At 47.6% G+C, this 13,963-nt stretch overlaps 2 long non-coding RNA genes across 2 annotated transcripts in view; both read left to right on the forward strand.

Annotated features, from left to right (window-relative positions):
* The window catches only part of LOC133251248 (uncharacterized), a 52,256-nt gene extending 47,299 nt beyond the window's left edge, over positions 1-4,957 (forward strand). The window contains exon 3 of the long non-coding RNA XR_009737545.1: positions 1,523-4,957. This is a non-coding gene — a long non-coding RNA (uncharacterized LOC133251248). The remainder of the gene's footprint in view (positions 1-1,522) is intronic.
* An 8-nt stretch (positions 4,958-4,965) lies between these two features.
* On the forward strand, positions 4,966-13,745 carry LOC133251249 (uncharacterized). The gene is made up of 2 exons (XR_009737546.1): positions 4,966-6,416; positions 6,814-13,745. It is a non-coding gene; the product is annotated as an uncharacterized LOC133251249 (long non-coding RNA).
* The last annotated feature ends 218 nt before the right edge of the window (positions 13,746-13,963 follow it).

Genomic DNA, 13,963 nt, shown 5'->3' on the forward strand with positions numbered 1-13,963 from the left:
AAGACCCGGATGCTGGGAAAGATTGAAGGAAGGAGGAGAAGGGGACGACAGAGGAAGAGATGTTTGGATGGCATCACCGACTCAACAGACGTGAGTTTGAGCAAACGCCAGGAGACAGTGGAGACCAGGGAAGCCTGGCGTGCTGCAGTCCATTGGGTCACAAAGAGTTGGACACGACTCAGAGACTGAACAGCAACAACCAGGTAGCCTGCCTGAGGTGTCTTGATGAGCCCCAGGGAAGGTGAACTCATCAGAGGGAAAGACTAAGAGCCCTGCCTCAGCACTGACCCCTGGGAGGGCCATGGAACTCCACGGTTACCCAGAGAAACCCACCTCAGCTCCAGACCCCAGACATCTGAGCACTGACATTCAGACGTAGGCACGAAGTTTTCCAGGACAGAGGCCAGGCCGGGTCTCTACCCAGGTCTCCATGTCCTACTGCACAGAGAACCCAGTCAGGTGTAAATGTTCTCATTGTAGAAGAACACGGTCTCATCTAAACATAATCAGTGTAGACAGGACTTGGAGAGGTCTGAATCTACCACGTAGACAGACCTTGGTCAGGTTCAAAGCAGCTCAGGGCTGCGCTCCCAGGAGGCACACCTTGGGTGTCTCATCATTGGACAGGGGGCTTATCCGTGTGTACGAACTAGGATGTATCTTTCTTGAAGAAATTATCACTGGGTTCCACGCTTCACTCACATCAGGAAATGGAACAAAAGCTTTGTCACTAAACATTTCAACGGGCAAAACAAAACTGTGACCAGGTTCTGCAGCCACGCGGTGGTCAGGGCCCAGGGGAGAGCCAGGAGCTTCGTGGAGTGCAGCCCAGTGTCCTGCAAGGACGGACTGGAAGTGGCCCGGCTGCAGCGTCCCAGGCTTCCGGCAGGAGGCGCTGCCCCCTGCGCCCAGGAAGGACAGTCCTGCAGGGTCGGGCGGGGAGAGCGGGTCTGATTACCCTGATGGTCAATTAGGGATGGAGCGCGCTCAGGTCCTGCTTCCCCGCAGGGTGGGGGCAAGAGGGGCTGACACCTCCTAGGCTCCCAGTCAGGTGACTTCATGCTGGGGCTGACGCCCACAGGGCACCGTGCTGCATCCAAGCGGGAATGCGGAAAGAGGTGGGGCATAGCCATCAGAGCAGAGAACCCACGGGGAGCTCCCACCTGCGCCCGCCTGCCCACCTCGGGCCCCAAGCCCCCAGCCCATGACCCACTACCAGCTCCCCACACCCCCTGCACACATATGCCACTGCACACCTACACAACACCGTGCACACGTACAGCACATGTCCGCAAACAGGCGCACACACACACAAAGCACACACCAGGAATAAAATGAATACCCTAAACACAGGTGAAGCTCACATACATTCTTCCCTTCTGAGCTCTGGTGGATTTCAAAATAAAAAAGTCTATAAAGTAGTTAATGATGAATGACTTTTGTGTCATGGGACTTTCTGAAGTTGTTCCACAAACATTATAAGACATGAGAGATGAATGTAGATATTCTATGTTTCCTCCAGAGAAAAATGGACAAGCAGACCATGAACGTTGTCCAGCATGAAAGGAAGGCAGTTCTGACACAGGCTACAGCCTGGATGAAGCCCGAGGGCATTATGCTCAGTGACATAAGCCAGATACAGAAGAACAAATGATGTTTGAGTCCAGTCATAGAAGGTTCCTAGAGCAGTCGGCTCCCTAGATGCGGAAAACAGGATGGTAAGTGCCAGGCGCTGAGGGAGGGGAATGGGGACTGAGTGTCTCATGGGGACTGTCTCAGTTTTTCAAGATAGAAGTAACGACTGAACAACAACAAGAATGCACTGCAGCAGCGTTTACAACAGCTGACATAAAAGTAACCAAAATGTACATGGACAGATGAATGAATAAAAAAGTCATATATGCATAGAATGGAATATGATTCAGCCAGGAAAAAAATAATGCCATTTACAGGAATAAACCATAGAACAACCATATATTAATCTAGAACAATCATAGTAAGTGAAGTACTTCAGAAGATGAAACTGATATCAATGAGCTATTTTATAAAAGCGAAATACACGCACAGTCTTAGGAAACAAACATGGTTACTGAAGGGGAGTAGTGGGTGGAAGGGATAAATTAGGAGGTTGGGATTAATTTACAGTCACAAATACATATAGAATATAGAATCAACGCGGACCTCCTTTAGAAAGGGTAGTGTACTGCACACTCTATAATAACTTGTATGTGGAAGAAAACAAAGGGGAATCAATATGTTTGGGGATACCTGATGCAGAATCTCTACACCTACAAACACAACATTGTAAGTCAGCTATCCTCCAAAAGAAGGAAACATTAAGTTTCTTAAAAAAAACAACAAACAAGGACTAATGAGCTAGGCTTCTGGCATGTGCCAGAAGAAACCACGTACTAGGAGTAACCCTAAGGCTCTGGTTATTCTGGTCAACAGGAGTAGGTCATGAAGAAATCATGTCTCCTTGTGAACACGTACAGAGCTGATGAAATGTAAATGCTAAGAATGGCTGTTGAGAGGAGTACGGAACTGCCTTTTTAAATTTTCAGTAAGACAAACATATTGATTCCAGCCCAGGTCACAGGAGGACTTAAAGCATATCCTGCTCAGCGTTCCCAATAAGGGAAGAAGGTGCCTGAACAGCAGTTCCACTTGAAGTTGGCAGACAGCCTCAGTGAGGGACACATCAGTCAAGTCTCTTCCTCATCAGGCAGATAACGAGACTCCCTCCTCAGAGCAAAGGGCTCCTTAACTCTAAATTCATTTTGTACAGAGAAGAGGAAAGAATCAGACAATCAAACTATAAACTAAATCAACTATTTTTATTTTTAAATTTAAATATAAAAAGTGAAGGATAAAAGCAGCAAAAATTATACTTGAAGTGACTAAATTACAAACTAAATCAACTATATATTCTGACATATGTTAAAAAGAGGAGGAGGATGGAAGCAACAGAAATTACTGTAAGTGAGTGGCCCTTGACTATGTGGGTACTACCCAAGTTCTCCAGTCGACTCCACCGCTAGACTTGGCTACAGACACCATCCAGGAACCAGAGTCGCTCTTTCCATCACATCAGGAGGAGCCTTCTTGTCACCGGGGCAGGGAGAGAACCCAGGTCTGTGCCTTCAGGCACCTCTTCTGCCAGGCTCCAAGCAGAAGGCTCAACCTGAGTTGTGTCCTTCATCTTCTTCTCCTGCAGGTTAATGGTAGGAGAATGAGGTGAAGGAAGCACCTAGAACTTAGGCAACTCCCCTTTCTGCAGTTGTTTTATTTTCTTCTCCTTCTGTAAGTGACTTTTTTGAATCAAAAGAGAAAGGGCATATTTCCACAGTTCTCCTCACTGGGATTTTGGGCTTAAAAGGTACTCCTGCTGCTGCTGCTAAGTCACTTCAGTCGTGTCTGACTCTGTGCGACCTCATAGACAGCAGCCCACGAGGCTCCTCCGTCCATGGGATTTTCCAGGCAAGAGTACTGGAGTGGGGTGCTCCATCATGCGGTAATTGTTGAGCTTTTATCACTCCTGGCTTCTCCTCATCCTCATCTTCTTGGGTGGGTTTTGGGTTCTCTTCCTCCAAACAAAGGCAGGAGTCCTGGGACAGTGAGTGGAATTGCTTTCTCTTTAGGAACACCCAGAACACCTAACAAGATAGATAAGGGCAAGGCTTCGCATAAATTTAAAGTGTTTATCTTCCAATACCCTCTTTGCTCTTCTCTGTTTGGTTCTGTCCTCCATTTCAAAATCAAAGCCAATAGGCACAGTGGGTGGCTTCTCCGGCAGCTTATTAGGGAAAATGTGCCCACTATAAGGAATTCTGGAATCCAGTTTTCGTGCTTTAAATTTGTAGAGCCCTGCTTCTACAGGATTACATTTCTTGGATTTTGCATTAGTTTCCCTGGTGGGTCAGGGTGACTTCCCTGGTGGCTCAGATGGTAAAAGCATCTGCCCTCAAGTGTCTGCCTACAACGAGGGAGACCCAGGTTCCATCCTTGGGTCAGGAAGATCCCATGGAGAAGGAAATGGCAACCCAATCTAGTACTCCTGCCTGGAAAATCCTATGGACGGAGGACCCTGGTAGGCTGCAGTCCATGGGGTCCCAAAGAGTCAGACAGGACTGAGCGACTTCACTTTCGCTTTTCCACCACCTCTTGCTGCATTTTTATTCTCTTCTCTGATTCTAGCGTCTCGGTACATTTTAGGATCTTCTGTATATGGGGAAAAGAACCTGAAAAAGTAGGTATGTATTTATGCATAACTTAATTAAGCTCCTGTACACAACATTGGAAAGCAACTCTATTCCAATAAAAGATCAAAATGAAATTGCACAGAAAGAAAAAGAAAAAAGGGGCATGAAGAAATGCTGCCTCCTTGTGGCCGTTTTCCATAACAACAACGTTGATAGCTGTGCTGCTGCTGCTAAGTCGCTTCAGTCATGTCCGACTCTGTGCGACCTCATAGACAGCAGCCCACCAGGCTCCCGCGTCCCTGGGATTCTCCAGGCAAGAACACTGGAGTGGGTTGCCATTTCCTTCTCCAATGCATGAAAGTGAAAAATGAAAGTGAAGTCGCTCAGTCGTGTCCGACTCTTAGCGACCCCATGGACTGCAGGCTACCGGCTTCTCTGTCCATGGGATTTTCCAGGCAAGAGTACTGGAGTGGGGTGCCACTGCCTTCTCCAGACAGCTGTGCTGACGGACACTTAATATTCGAAAGGCCCATGGGGTTGTGAGTAAACAACACCTGCCTTCAAAGAAAATGGCACCCCACTCCAGTATTCTTGCCTGGAAAATCCCATGGATGGAGGAGTCTGGTAGTCTGCAGTCCATGGTGTTGAGGAAGAGTCGGACACGACTGACCGACTTCACTTTCCCTTTTTGCTTTCATGCATTGGAGAAGGAAATGCCAACTCACTCCAGTGTTCTTGCCTGGAGAATCCCAGGGACGGGGAGCCTGGTGGGCTGCCGTCTATGGGGTCGCACAGAGTCGGACACGACTGAAGCGACTTAGCAACAACACCATATAAACTCTAAATAATTTACAGATCTCAGTATGAGGATGGACACTCTAAAACCCTTGAGGCAAATATAGGCAGAAAACGCTGTTGTAAACCGCAGCAAGTTCATTTTGGATCCACATCTTGGAGAAACAAAAAATAAAACAAAAATAAGCCAAATGGACAGTCTGAGCTGGGTGACACCATGATGCTGACCAGGTTCCTGGCCCGCGCTACCACTGGCTGGCCAGAAACTGGGTCCCCCCAGTGAGCACGAGGGGCGCCGTGGGTACCGTGGGGCTGGTGTGGGCCCCTGACTGGCAACTGATTTTAGACTGGGTGCCCTACGGCAAGTTCAAGAGGGATGACTCATTAAATTCACCCCCTCAGGCCCCTGTGGTGTCTGCTGGTGCTGCCTCCTGTGTCTGCATCTGGAACAGCCCAGGCTCTCTGGATGGACTCTAGGAAGTATCTGGCATGAGTTCATTTCCTCTGTTGGTGGAAATAGCTTTGGTGTGTGGACATAAGAGAGTCAATTCCTAGGCAGGTTGATAAGAAGTCTGGGGGTCCCCAAGGAGAGAGGGATCTGGAATTCTCAAGGAGGAGGAAAGGACAAATTTTTTTTTTTTTCCTCTACATTCCTTGCTGCTGCTGCTGCTAAGTCGCTTCAGTTGTGTCTGACTCTGTGCGACCCCATAGACGGCAGCCCACCAGGCTCCGCCATCCCTGGGATTCTCCAGGCAAGAACACTGGAGTGGGTTGCCATTTCCTTCTCCAGTGCATCAAAGTGAAAAGTGAAAGTGAAGTCACTGAGTCTTGTCCAACTCTTAGCGACCCCATGGACTGCGGCCCACCAGGCTCCTCTGTCCATGGGATTTTCCAGGCAAGAGTGCTGGAGGGGGTGCCATTGCCTTCTCCCTACATTCCTTAGGATTATATAATAATAATGCATCCTGCTTGAGGACAGATTCCGGAAAAAACCTTCTGGCTAATCCTGTTACCTTAAAATGTAAATTATGGGAGTGGGTCTAGTGAGGTCTTTACAACCTCCAGACATTCTTTCGATTCACTGTAGTAACTAATGAAAAGTATCTAACTCCATCGCTAACGCTAGTGAGGGGGCACTCTTTCTGCCCCCTTGTGATGTCTATCTCAGAAGCTTTCTCTATCTCTTTTATACTTTAATAAAACTGTATTACACAAAAGCTCTGAGCCATCAAGCCTCGTCTCTGGCCCCGGATTGAATTCTTCTCTTCCGGAGGCCAAGAATCCCAGTGTCTTTCATGGTTCAGCAGCAACCTTTCAGACACACACAGCATTAAACCTCACTGTGAAACCTGCCCGCCTGCAGGTGCTCATGCTGGGGTGTGGTGACCTGGGGATCCCTTCAGCGCCAGAACTGCACAGGTCTGGGGTTCCCAGGGGCTGGCAGACATGGTTTGATCATTTCAGATGTGTGGTGGGTGATACTTGCATGGTGTTTTTATCTCTTGCCGCCTAAACATTACTCCTGATTTGGTGCCTTAGGACAAACATTACCTCACAGTGAGAGTTTGAGAGTGATCTGTCTGAGGGGTCCTGGCTGAGGATCCCTCACGAAGTTGCAACAGAGGCATCGGCTTCATGGTGGGGGTGGGGGTGGGCAGGTGTTGGGGCTTCCGCAAGGCCCCCTCAGATGGCTATTCCCCATGCGGGCCTCTCAGATGAGACTTGAGCCTCCTTACTACATGGTGGGCAAGGTTGGGGGAGTTGCCTTTTACAAGCCACTCAGAAGTCTCAGGCCATCTCCTCCACATCTCTTCAGGGGGAGACTCTGTCTTGAAGGGAGGCACCTGAGAACCTATCTGTATAGGCACAGATACAAACATGAGCAGGTGCAGGAGGATGGACTGTTTAACACCTGCCAAGTCCTGGAGGAGGCTAGAAACATCCTCTCTGTGAAAACAGCCATCTCATGACTCTGCCTGCGCTGCCACCACAGAACAGAGGCCCAGCCGCTGAGGCTGCAGTGAACCTCTCCTGGTTCTGGAGGCTGCAGCCTGAGCTCACTTCTGGAGGCTTGGTTCCTGGTTCAGCCACCTCCTCACCATGTCCTCACGTGGCCTTTCCTTGATCTGAGAGCAGGGAGCTCTCTGGGGACTCTGGACATACTGCCTCTAGGAGATCAGGGCTGCACCCTTTTGACCTCATTTAACCTTGACAGTGTTCTTGGGGGCGCGTCGGCAGATGCAGCCACACTGGGGGGTTGGGGTGTCAATACACACACACATTTCAGGGAGACATGCTGACACATACTTTGAGTCCAGAGCAGCTTCACACATTTTAACACAAGGAGTGGCGTGTGCTACATACTTTGTGCACCAGCCTTTTTCACCTACTGTTTATTTCCTGGAGGCCAGGGCGCTTCAGAAGGAACCCAGCTTCATCATGAAAAAGTCTACAGATAATAACTGCTGGAGAGGTGTAGAGAAAAGGCAACCCTCCCATACTGACAGTGGGAATGTGAACTGGTTCAGCCATGGTGGAGAATGGTTACGGAGGTTCCTTAAGAAACCAAAAGTGGAACTACCATGGGATCCTGCAGTCCCACTCCTGGGCATATATCTGGAAAAGATGAAAACACTCATTTGAAAAGATGCATGGATCCCAATGTTCACAGCAGCACTATTCACAATAGCCAAGACATGGAAGCAACCTACATGTCCATCAACAGATGAATGGGTAATGTGGTGTATATACAATGGGATATTATTCAGCCATTAAAAGGATGAAGTATTGCAGCAACATGGATGGGCCTAGAGATTTTTGTACTAAGTAAAATAAACAAGACAGAAAAATACAAATGTCATATGGGATTTCTTATGTGTGGAGTCTTTAAGAGATGATATAAATGAACTTATTACAGAAATAGGCTCACAGGCATGGAGAACAAACTTTGTTGGGGAGGAATACATTAAGAGTTTGGGACTGACACACACACTGCTATATATGAAATGGATAAACATGGACCTACTGTATAGCACAGGGAACTATACTCAGTACCTTATAATAAACCATGAGAAAGTTTGAAAAAGAAAAAAAATAAGCCAAAAGGACATAATTAACCTTAGCAGCATTTTCACAGCAAAGGAAACCCTAGATGAAGGAAAAACATGCTCAGAATAGGGAAAAAATATATTTCAAAACAAAGATCCCCATAAAGAATTCACCTCCAAAACATACAAACAGCTCAAGCAGCTCAATATCAAAAATAAAATGAACCAAAACTAGGAAATGAACCAAAGATCTCAGTGGACATTTCATGAAGGAGGCATACCCATGATCATCAAGCATTTAAAAAGATGCTCAGCATCACTAATTATTAGAGGAAGGCAAATCAAAAGTCCAGTGAGCTATCACCTCACACCGGTCAGATGGCCATCTCAGAGAATCTCCAACTAACATGTTGCAGAGGATTCGAAGAGACGAGAACTTCCCCGCACTTTTGGTGGGGATATAACTCGGTACATCTATTAGGCAAAGAGTATGAAAGTCAAAGTGAAAGTCGTTCAGTCGTGTCTGACTCTTTTCAACCCTATGGACTATACAGTCCATGGAATTCTCCAGGCCAGAATACTAGAGTGGGTAGCCGTTCCCTTCTCTAGGGGATCTTCCCAACCAAGAGATTGAACCCAGGTCTTCCGCATTGCAGGTGGATTCTTTACCAGCTGAGCCACAAAGGAAGCCCAAAGAGTATGAAGTTTCTTTAAAAAAACAAAAAAACTAAACATACAAGTACCATAGGATCCAACAATCCCACACCTGGGTGTAGATATGGAGAAAACCAAAATTTGAAGACACCTGCAGCCTTGTGGTCACAGCTGCACTAGGTGCCACAAACGAGACACGGAAGTAAACCAAGCGCAGAACACAGACAAACGGATAGAGAAGATGGGGCACCTGGACACAGGCAATGTTACTCAGTCATTAAAAAGGGTCACGTAATGGCATTTCCAGCCACAGGAGGAAAGTAGAGGTGATCATTCTAAGTGAAGCAGGGGAGACAGGGCAAGACAAGAGTCATATGGTATCACTTCTAAGTGCAATCTAAAAATGGAGACAAAAAAATAAATAAATAAAAATGGAGACAGATGAACTTCTTTACCAGAGAGAAATGGCCTCACAGACTTGTGGTTCTCAAGAAGAAACTTATGGCTCCCAAGGAGGAGAAGAGGAGGGCAGTGAGAAATGAGCTGGTTCAGATTAACACACTCAGTCAGTTCAGTCACTCAGTCATGTCCAACTCTTTGTGACACCATGAATTGCAGCACGCCAGGCCTCCCTGTCCGTCACCAACTCCCGGAGTTCACTCAGACGCATGTCCATCTAGTCGGTGATGCCATCCAGCCATCTCATCCTCTGTCGTCCCCTTCTCCTCCTGCCCCCAATCCCTCCCAGCATCAGAGTCTTTTCCAATGAGTCAACTCTTCGCATCAGATGGCCAAAGTACTGGAGTTTCAGCTTTAGCATCATTCCTTCCAAAGAACACCCAGGACTGATCTCCTTCAGAATGGACTGGTTGGATCTCCTTGCAGTCCAAGGGACTCTCAAGAGTCTCCTCCAACACCATAATTCAAAAGCATCAATTCTTCGGCACTCAGCTTTCTTCACAGTCCAACTGTCACATCCATACATGACCACTGGAAAAACCATAGCCTTGACTAGACGGACCTTTGCTGGCAAAGTAATGTCTCTGCTTTTGAATATACTATCTAGGTTGGTCATAACTTTCCTTCCAAGGAGTAAGCATCTTTTAATTTCAGGTCTGCAATCACCATCTGCAGTGATTTTGGAGCCCCCAAAAATAAAGTCTGACACTGTTTCCACTGTTTCCCCACAGTAGAAAGAGTAGATTTTGCACTCTATAAAATCACACACAAGAACCCACTGCATAGCACAAGGAATCCTCCTCAACACTCCGTAATAATTTATATGGGAAGAGAACCTGAAAATGAACATGTGTATGTCTAGCTATACACGAGTCAAGCACCTGGAGACACCCCCCTCACTCATTACTGCGCTCAGTTGCTCAGTCATATCTGACTCTTTGCCACCCATGGACTGTAGCCTTCCAGTCTCCTCTATCCTTGGAATTTTCCAGGAAGAATACTGGAGTGGCTTGCCTTTCCTTCTCCAGGGGATCGTCCTGTCTCAGGGATCAAATCTACATCTCTAGAATCTCCTGCATTGCAGGCAGATTCTTTACTGCTGAGCCACACCAAGGAAGACCCACTCATTATTAAATCAATGCAAATAAAATTTACACTGAGGAATCACCCCCCGACACACACACACTGGTCAGAATGGCCATCATCAGAAAGGTCTCCAAAAAATAAATGCTGCAGAAGACTTAGAGAAAATGGAATCCTCCCTACACTCTGGGGGTGCACAAGGGTGCAGCCACATTGGAAAACAGCATGGAGATTCCTGAAAAAAGTACACACAGAGGAGCCATGGGATCCTGCAATCCCACTTCTGGGCTCAGATCTGGAGAACATCACAATTTGAAATGACACGTGCACCCCTGTTTTCAGGGAAGCATAGAGTCCACCAAAATGTCCAGCAACAGGAGCACGAAGACTGGGTGGGCCATCTATACATGGGACTACTCCTCAGGCTCTGGGGGTGGAATCAGAATGGGAGAATGTGGGCCTCTGACCAGCAGCTGGTTGGAAGAAGGGAGACCAGTTCTGAGGGCAGGGGTTCCCTGAAGTCTGTGGGTCCTGGTGCCCTGATGGGCTTCATTCCCAGTGGGGATATGGGTGTGGCCTGAGGCCCTTTGTTGAAGCCACAGCAGCACTGGGCTCAGAAGTCTCCTGAGGGTGTCTCAATCTCTGACACAGTGTTTTACAAAGGAATAAGAGAATGAAGCTGTGCCTCTGAGGGCCAATCCTTCCGGCTCTGAGTTGCTTCCAACAGGACCACCATCACCTGCATGGGGTTGGCTGTGACCCACCTGCCCCCCCACCCCTCGACCCCGGCCTTTCCTCTTCCTTCTGATGATGATTCCAGTGACATTTCCAGCCTGGATCCCTCTCCCAGACCAGATGCATCTGTCTATCTACTGCCTCACCATTTCACCTTGGGGACTAAGAGGCCCCTCAGAGGACTGTGATCCTGATGCTCCCCACACCCAGGAGGGAGCCCCACCTTCCCTGGCTGCTGAGCCCAGACACCTGGTATAATAGAGCAGGAGCCTATAGGGCCTTCCCAGGACTGACTGCATCCTGTATCCTCTGCTGTAGCTCCTCTCTGAAGTACGGAGGTAATGGCATCTGATGCACGTGCCCGGAGTTGTTATACAGATGCTAAAACCCCCACTGAATGGAAGAAGTTAACTACTCGATGAGCATGAACACATAGCCCTCTGATGAGCGTCTCTGGTGGGTATGGGTTTGATTCTAAACGCAATTTCGCCCCTCCTGCATCTTGCTGGGGCTTCTCCTTTGCCCTTGGACGTGGGGCATCTTTTTTTGGTGGGATCCAACATTCTCCTGTTGATGGTTGTTCAGCAGCGAGTTGCAGTTTTGGAGTTCTCACTGGAGAAGATGAGCGCATGTCCTACTCCACCATCTTGTTCTTGTTTGGCCTATTGTTCGCCAAAGAGACTTGTTCTATTTTTCCAAGACAATAAACTTTAAAAAAAAAATCTTTTGTTTGAAAAAAATCAGTGTTTCTGGTATAGTGAAGGACAGTGAAAGCTGGCATGCTGCAGTCCATGGGGTCGCAAAGAGTCAGATTCGACTGAGCCACTAACAACAACGACAAAGGATTCTCTGCTTCCTTCCTTTCTTCCTTCCTGCCTGCCTGTCATGTACATATAGATATCTGTATCTCTGAAAGATAATCTGCAATGTTTATCTCCTTCCTTCCTCATACTGGCCAATACTTTGGCCACCTGATGAGAAAAACTGACTCATTGGAAAAGACTCTGATGCTGGGAAAGACTGAAGGAAAGAGGAGAAGGGGACGACAGAGGATGAGATGGTTGGATGGCATCAGTGACTCAATGGACATGAGTTTGAGCAAGCTCCGGGAGTTGGTGATGGACAGGGAAGCCTGGCGTGCTGCAGTCCATGGGGTTGCAAAGAGTCGGACACAACTGAGCAACTGAACTGAACTGAACTTCCTCATATACACAGAAAGCTGATGCTCAACACTCTGATAGAAAAATCTATGGCAAAAATAAAAAAAAGAGTCGAGATACTCCATAGATACGTAATACCCCAATTAGGCGGCTATATACAGACAGTAATCACTACGTTGTATTTTGTCTATACTGCATGATGTTAAATAAAAGGAAAGAAAATCAATGCCTATTTTATTATCTCTGAAATCTGACTTGGATGCTAGCCCATGCCTGGAAACTGAGCAGGCTTGGGTCCTTCTGCTGGGCTGGGGTGGGGTTGACACAGCCTGGGACGATGCCCTTCACTGACCCTTTTTTTTTTTTTAGTTCTACCAACCCATCTCCCTCCACCCTCATGCATGCATGCTCAGTCATGTAACCCCATGGACTGCAGCCCACCAGGCTCCTCTGTCCATGGACTTTTCCAGGCAAGAATACTGGAGTGGGTTGCCATTTCCTTCTCCATTCACTGACCCTTTTTAAAGATCCACTGTCTGCTATGTTCTGGTTGTGATGAGAGTCCCATGTGGCATCAAAGCCTGGAGGAATTTGAAGGCAAGAGTCAGCTAGCTACAACCTCTTCTGGTGCTGGGGTTCCCAGCTCAAGCCTCTTACCTGAGAGTGCAGCCTCCTAGCACCTCAGCACACTCAGCAGGGTGCAGTGGATCTGCAAGGGATTAGTCTGGACAGGGTGTTTGTGTGATGCTTTAGGTGGAAAAAGTAGTGAGACTCAAGCCGTTAAGTGTTTGCTCAGGCACACTCCACTCTATTTCACAGTGGTAGGAAGCATACTTTCCTTAAGGCTTTGGTTGCCCCAGGAAACAGATTTTTTTTTTAAGATTTTAAAGTTGCTCAGTCATGCTATACAGTCCATGGAATTCTCTAGGCCAGAATACTGGAGTGGGTAGCCTTTCCTTTCTCCAGGGGATCTTCCCAACCCAGGGATCGGACCCAGGTCTCCCACATAGCAGGCGTATTCTTTACCAGCTGAGCCATAAGGGAGGCCCCAAGATACTGGAGTGGGTAGCCTATCCCTTTTCCAGCGGACCTTCCCCACCCCAGGAATCAAACCCGGGTCTCCTGCGTTGCAGGTGGATTCTTTACCAACTGAGCTACCAGGGAACAGAGGTGGGCATGAAAAAGTGCTGCCACCTTGTGGACATTCTCTTTAACTACAATATGACCACCAGTACTCACTGACCCCTCTAATTCACAAGGCCTGGGGTTCAGTTAATGACAGCTACCCTCAGGTAATTAATGTCCTGGGATGGGAATTGTAGAAATATATCCCCAGTACAACTGACTTTCAGGAAGCCAATTGCCAAAGGTAAATTTTCTTCAAACCCTTTAAGGGAAAAAAACCTCATGCCTCCACCACAGGACAAGATGCTCAGCATCCCTAATTGCTGTAGGAATGTCAACAAAATGACAATGAATTATCAAAACCCACCAGTCACAATAGACATCTTCACAAGTTAACAGGCAAGAGAGAGCCTAGAGGCAAAAGAACCTCTTACTCTATCTGTAGCAGCACCCAGTATAATGGACAGTCTCCGAATGCCGGGGGGTGGGGAATATCAAGGGGAACAAAGCCTAGGATTTGAATTCCCACACCGGGGCCTATATCCCAAGAAAACCATTGAGGCAAAGGCACGTGCACACCAAGGAACACGACTACAGCGCTACATCCGAGAGCCAAGACACACAGCCAGCAAAATCTCCAAGGAGAGATTAAAGCTCAAACGAGATGCGGTACATATACGGTGGACTATCTCTCACTCATAAA

Source organism: Bos javanicus, chromosome 7 (assembly GCF_032452875.1).
Source record: "Bos javanicus breed banteng chromosome 7, ARS-OSU_banteng_1.0, whole genome shotgun sequence".
Classification (NCBI taxonomy): domain Eukaryota; kingdom Metazoa; phylum Chordata; class Mammalia; order Artiodactyla; family Bovidae; genus Bos; species Bos javanicus.